Raw genomic sequence first — 6,004 nt, 5'->3', positions numbered from 1 at the left:
CCCGCACTGCCCTGCCCTGCCCTCCGCCCGCCGCCTCCCGCCGGCGCCGCTGCCCCGGCCCGCCCCGGAAGCGCCGCGGACGCAGTTCCGCAGGCGGGGCGGGCGCTCGGCGCGGTGGGGACGGGAGCCTTGGGCTGCGGCGCTGGTGCCTCGGCAAGGCGGTCGCTCACCTTGGCTGCGGCCCCCGACCGCCGGCTGACACTGACCGGGAACAGAGCCAAGCCTGAAATGCCTCTGTTGCCTGCTTGGTTCGGTTTGACAGCAGTGTCCTCCTAGTGCAGATCAGGTTACACCCGGACAGACGCGAGTGGCTGCTCAGATCAAAGGCTGCAGGGGCACGAACGAGCGTTCCACGGCAGGGAATCACAGGATCAATTAGGTTGGAAAAGACCTCCACGATCATGGAGTCCAACCTGTGACAGAACGCCACGGTGTCAAATAGAATATGGCACGGAGTGCCATATCCAGTTTTTCTTTAAACACCTCAGGGACGGTGACTCCACCACCTCCCTGGGCAGCCCGTTCCAGTGTGGAAGGGAACGGACTGAATGAGGGAGATCATTGCGTTGAGCCGTGGCCCTGGGCTATCCAGCTGAGTGTGCCCCGGTGTGCACAGCAAGGACTGAGAGCCAGCAGCCCTGAGTGCCAGCAGCATCCCATCCTGTGTGTACCCCCTGCCCGGCGTCCCGAGCAGGTGGAGAGTGTCACCAAGGACGCTGCTTCAAGTAAAACAGCAGCAGGTGCCCCTCCGGATCTTAGGATAAAATTTTGCCTGTGTCGAAATCAGTGCAAAGCATTTTCTTACTCTTGGGGAATTACTGATGTGGGAAGGGCTCTCTACTTTTAACACTATGAAACATTTTAGTGAATAATTTTATGTATAAGAAGAAAACAAAAAAACAAGTGAGGTCCTGATCCCTCGTGCCATTCATTTTTCAAGGGTGTTTCCTGCATGCCCACTAAAAACCTTGGAGCAGTGGTGACAGCTGAAAGGGGACCAACAGCAGCAGAAAGAAACTCAGTGTTCTGCTATGTTTGAGTAAGTCCTCAGAGAACTACAGACCCAGTCCCCCTCCTTCAGTATCACTGGCATGGTCAGGATCCCACTTATGTGTACCTGCAGAGACACGAAATTTCAGCCCATGGACATGCCCCACAGTACCAACACAGAGTTCCCTGCAGTAAGGAGCAGCTCACATGACTTCCAGAATCTATGATAAGGCCTCCCTGCTCATACCGCAGACAGGATTCAGTCCAGGAACAGTCACAGCCTGCAAATCTGACCTCATCCCTCAATTCTTTTAACACCAGTCACTGGGTTTCTTAAGAGCCCTTTTCTGTCACACCCCACAATGGTTTATAAATAAGCTATGAAAAGACATTAATAAAAAACGTGGTTTACCTTGCCCATTGCCACGTAAACCAGATGGTACAAGTCGTTGGCTGGTACTGTTTGCTTTTGATGCTAGTGATTAAGACACACCTCTAAATAGGGCAGGACAATTTTTTTCTTGGATGGTTCTCAGGTAAATTTTCTTGTTAGAGGCACCAGTTCCTGAATAATATTTTGTGAGAATCCACAAGCTAAAAATTCAGATGCTCAGAATAATAGTAATGTAGGTAGTATTCCTATTCTGTTAACATAATTAGTATTATATAATAATATTGCTATCATCTGCCTCAGACTTTTCAGTTTTAGGACTGGCAAAAGAGAAGAAAAAGCAAGAAAATTACAAAGAAACTATTGACACAGAGTAGATCTTCAAAAAGACAGCGTAACTGAGCAGACCTGTGATTAGAAGTGAACAGTGAAAGTACTTGACGTCTAACAGGATTTTAATTTAATACCAGAAAGGGTACCATACAAAAAAACTGTTCTGTTTATTAATGAGTTTGAGAATTTGCAGACAATTGATTCAAATTCACTTTCTAAATGAAGGTCACAGATAAACCAGTCTGAACTCCTGCATCTTCAATGGAGGTCTTTGAAGTTATAATCACATTGGTTTAAATCATGTATGTAAAATAAAGTGAGTATGGAGGATCACACTGCTGAGTTTTTTTTCCAAACCTTAGGCTGTCATTATAACCACATGCACTCCCTCCCAGCTCTGCTCCTGAGGATGGAGATAGATAGATAGATAGATAGATAGATAGATAGATAGATATGAGTATAATGTTGTGCAGTTTACAGTTTCTCCAGCTGACCCTTCAGGCAGTTGCAACAATGAGCAGATTGAGCAGATATATCCTGGAACATGGGCACTATGTGTAGCCTTCTCCAGTTGTTTATGACTTTCCTTGACCTCATATGAAATCAACCCTGGTTCAGAGATTTCTGTTCCTAGTTTGATGTTTAATAGACTTGTATCTGACTATATATAATGACTATTCTCTTTTTTTTTTAATCCTAGTCAGGTTGGTGTACATGACTGCTTACTTAAAGGCATTAATTTCTGGCAGGAATAATCTAATTGATAAATATTTTTCTTACTACACCTCCTGTCTTTTCTTCCTATAGAGAAAATTTGCTTCTCGAGTTTTAATACATTTGCTTCCAGTTATTCTCAGCAGCCTTCATTCTGCTTCATTACCTGCTCAAAAGACATTACTTATTTGTTAACTGACTTTTCTAAAGTCTGCTTTTCTCCTTACTGCAAGTCTTTTGGTTTTTTTCTTGCAACGAGATAACTCCATTACACTTTCAAACAAACTACCTTCAATTTCTGGATTTTCAACCAGTTCCTCCTTGTTTAAAAACAGAAGTAGCATTTTGGCATCCTCTAGTCACTTCCTCTATTTCTTGACACAGAAATTGATTTCCAGTGTGCTCAGCAAACTTGATGGGCTGGTGGGGACCTGCCAGTAAAATGCAGTGCTCTGAAAGAGCAAGCTGAGCTGAATTGGTGCAGCTCTCCTCTGAACTGAGCAACTGCACTGAGATCCCCTACTCACATTCCTTCTGGTCCTGGCTGGCCTGACCAGCTCATGCCACCTTCACCAGCATTTGAAGAACATTTGCTCTCCAAGATGACTTTTGTCTCTTTCTCATGACTGATTTGTGCAGCACCCCTGAGCCGCTTTTTCAAATTGGCAACTGTTGATCAGATCTCAAGATTAAATAGTTCCCAGGGAATTTTTCTTAAGAAATAGTGGTTTTTTGCATATCCAGTGGCTTCCTTCAAGGACACTGGAGACAATTTAATTGTAAATGCCTGGTTTTAGCCAAGTTTGTTGATTGGCTGAATTTTTTATTAAGGACTTCCACTCCAGTTTTCAAGCCCTTAAATTCCTCTTTAAAGGGAACACATGAAAGCATCAGTCATTCTGGCAGCTTATCCCTGTTAGCGAATGTCTTGGTAAACTTTTGAGAATCTCTTGGTCCCTGATAGTGCGTCATCAGTCTCTGGTCAACCTTGTTCCCCCATTTTGACTTATCTGAATAAATCTCTAAATACTGTTAAGAGTTCTTGTGCTGTCTTTCTTTCTGAAAATTCTCAGTCTCACTCAGGTTCACCAGAGATTTGCAGAGTTGAACAGGAGTGCCAAACACTACTACCACTGTAAAAGCCATTTCATAGCTCATGCCAATGCTGTGGTCAAGGTTGGTGAAGGTATTCATTCTGTTGACTCTGATGTAATCCACAAGCTGTGTTTCTGTCACACAGAAATCCAGGTGCCTTCTCCAGGGGAAGTTCTGCATCTTCTTGCAGACAGACAAAGCACCATCCCACTGCCCATCCATGAGGACACACTGCTACCACAAATACCCTCTGCAAAAAGCTCAGTTTCACTTAGTTCTTACCTGTTACCACTTTGGTGCTTCACTATTTCGCTTACTTCAGTAGACTGAAGATTTTCATTGCCTCTTCCATTTAGCCTCAGTTAAGACCCATCAGCTGTAAACAATTCTGTGGTTACCTTTAGAACAAAGACTAGCTTGGGGGTTGCCAGCAATGATCTCCAGAGTAGCAGTGTTATCAGTCCAGTTCCACGCTGCAGCATGGTGTTTCCTACCTGGGAAAATACTTCATCTCCTTTTCACCTTTCTGAATTCTCAGACTGCCCCTGTGTCATTGCCTGGGTTATGTCATCTATAGGAGTATGGTCCTCAGATCTTCTGCAGGGTGTCAGTCCTGTTATTTACAAATCTAAAAAGTACCATACAATCCTTAACTCCTGTTAACTGTACAAACTTTTAAAGTCCCAGAACATAAGCTAAGTCAACCAAATTGATCAGTGAGAGTAACATATAGTTTCCCTACTGATAGCCTACTTGCATGTTTAGATAGACCATTTACGTGCACAGCATGGTATAGTAGGGCTCAATCAGGTGCTTGTTCTAAATCCTTAGTTGCACCTTCAGGATGGCTGTATTTTACTCACAACCAGTGAAAGCAGTAGGAATGCCAGTCTGTATTTGAGCTTAGGAGTGCCCCTTATCTCATGCTTGGTTTCCAGAGAAGCCCTGCAGTTGCTTTCCCTCTAACTATAGTATTTTCTGTGATATCGGTTGGGATGGCTTTATTCACAAAAATATCCTGAAAGAAGTGAGTAGCTCCCAGATCATTAAAGGCCTTGATGATGCATTTGAGATAGTATGTCACTACAAATCATTGAATTCTGAACAATTTTTTTCATATTCATATTTGATTTTTGCATTGCTTGTGTTTGAACACCATGATCAAAGCTGATCTTTTAAGTGTGTTTGAATGATGGGAAGGTCTTTGCACCTATCGATCTATTTAAAACCTAGAATAATTTCTCCATAACACAGTGGTTTTCTTTTTCGCTTTACAGAATCACGTAGATTTTTCCCCCTGAACTACTATAAATTCAAGTGTATTTGTTTTGGTTTCTTATTTTTCTCTGGGTATCTTGTGTAAGGTCTAAAGGAGTACTTTGGGTGGCTGTCAGAGGTCCACCAAGCTGCACTCCTGCTCCCCATCCTCAAAAGGACAAGGGGAAAGAATAAGGCAAAAAAACTCATGGGTTGAGATAAAGACAGTGAGGATATTCACCAATTACTGTCATGGGCAAAACTGGTTTGACTTAGGGAAATTAGTTTATTGCCAATTAAAAATGGAGTAGGATAGTGAGAAGAAAGGACAAAACTAAAAACACCTTCTTGATCCTGCCCTTCTTCCTAGGCTCAACCTCACTCCTTCATTCCCAACTGGTCACCTCCTTTCCCCAAGTGGTGCAGAGAATGGGCAGCAGTGGTTTCAGTCAGTCCATAATACTTTATCTCTGCTGCTGCTTCCTCCTCAGGGTCTCAGGTCCTGCAGAAAACCTGTGTCTGCATGAGCTCCACTCCACAGGCTATCATTCCTGCCAGGAGCCTGCTCCACCATCAGCTCTCCATGACCTGCAGCTGCCCCCAGGGCACATCCACCTGCTCCCATGTGGGGTCCCCCACAGGCTGCGGGTGGATCCCTGCTCCCCCATGGACCTCCATGGGCTGCAGGGGCACAGCTGCAGGGAGGCTGCAGGGAAATCTCTGCTCTGGCACCTGGAGCACCTCCTGCCCCTCCTTCTCCACTGGCCTGGGTGTCTGCAGGACTGTTTAATTTCACTTTTTTCTCATTCCTTTCTCACAGTTGCTGCTCAGTAATTTTTACCCTTTGTTAAATATATTATCACAGAGGCACCACCAGCATCATTGATGGGGCTCACCTTTGTCCTGGGGAGGGTTCATTTTAGAGTCAGCTAGCACTGGCTCTGTCCAGCATGGGGGCAGCCCCATGTCTCTTTTCACAAAGGACACCCCTGAAATCCCCCGTCTAGCAAAACCTGATCACATAAACCAAATTGAAGCAGTGAGATTCTGCTCAAAATGTTTTGTAGGAGCTGAGGGTCCCCAGTGGCTTATTAGATATCATTAAATTCCATAAAATCTGATATAAACCCTTCAAAGGAGGTATCTTTCTCTCTAATATGTTTGGAAAGGTCATGTTGGGTGCTACAATATTTCTGTGTTTTAAATCATTGTAATATCAATTAG

This window comes from Corvus kubaryi, unplaced genomic scaffold (genome assembly GCF_017639235.1).
Source record: "Corvus kubaryi isolate FWS band 111438036 unplaced genomic scaffold, C.kubaryi_AGA036_p1.0 37385, whole genome shotgun sequence".
Taxonomy (NCBI): Eukaryota; Metazoa; Chordata; class Aves; order Passeriformes; family Corvidae; genus Corvus; species Corvus kubaryi.
The sequence above is the reverse complement of the archived record's forward strand: the minus strand, read 5'-3'. Positions refer to the sequence as shown.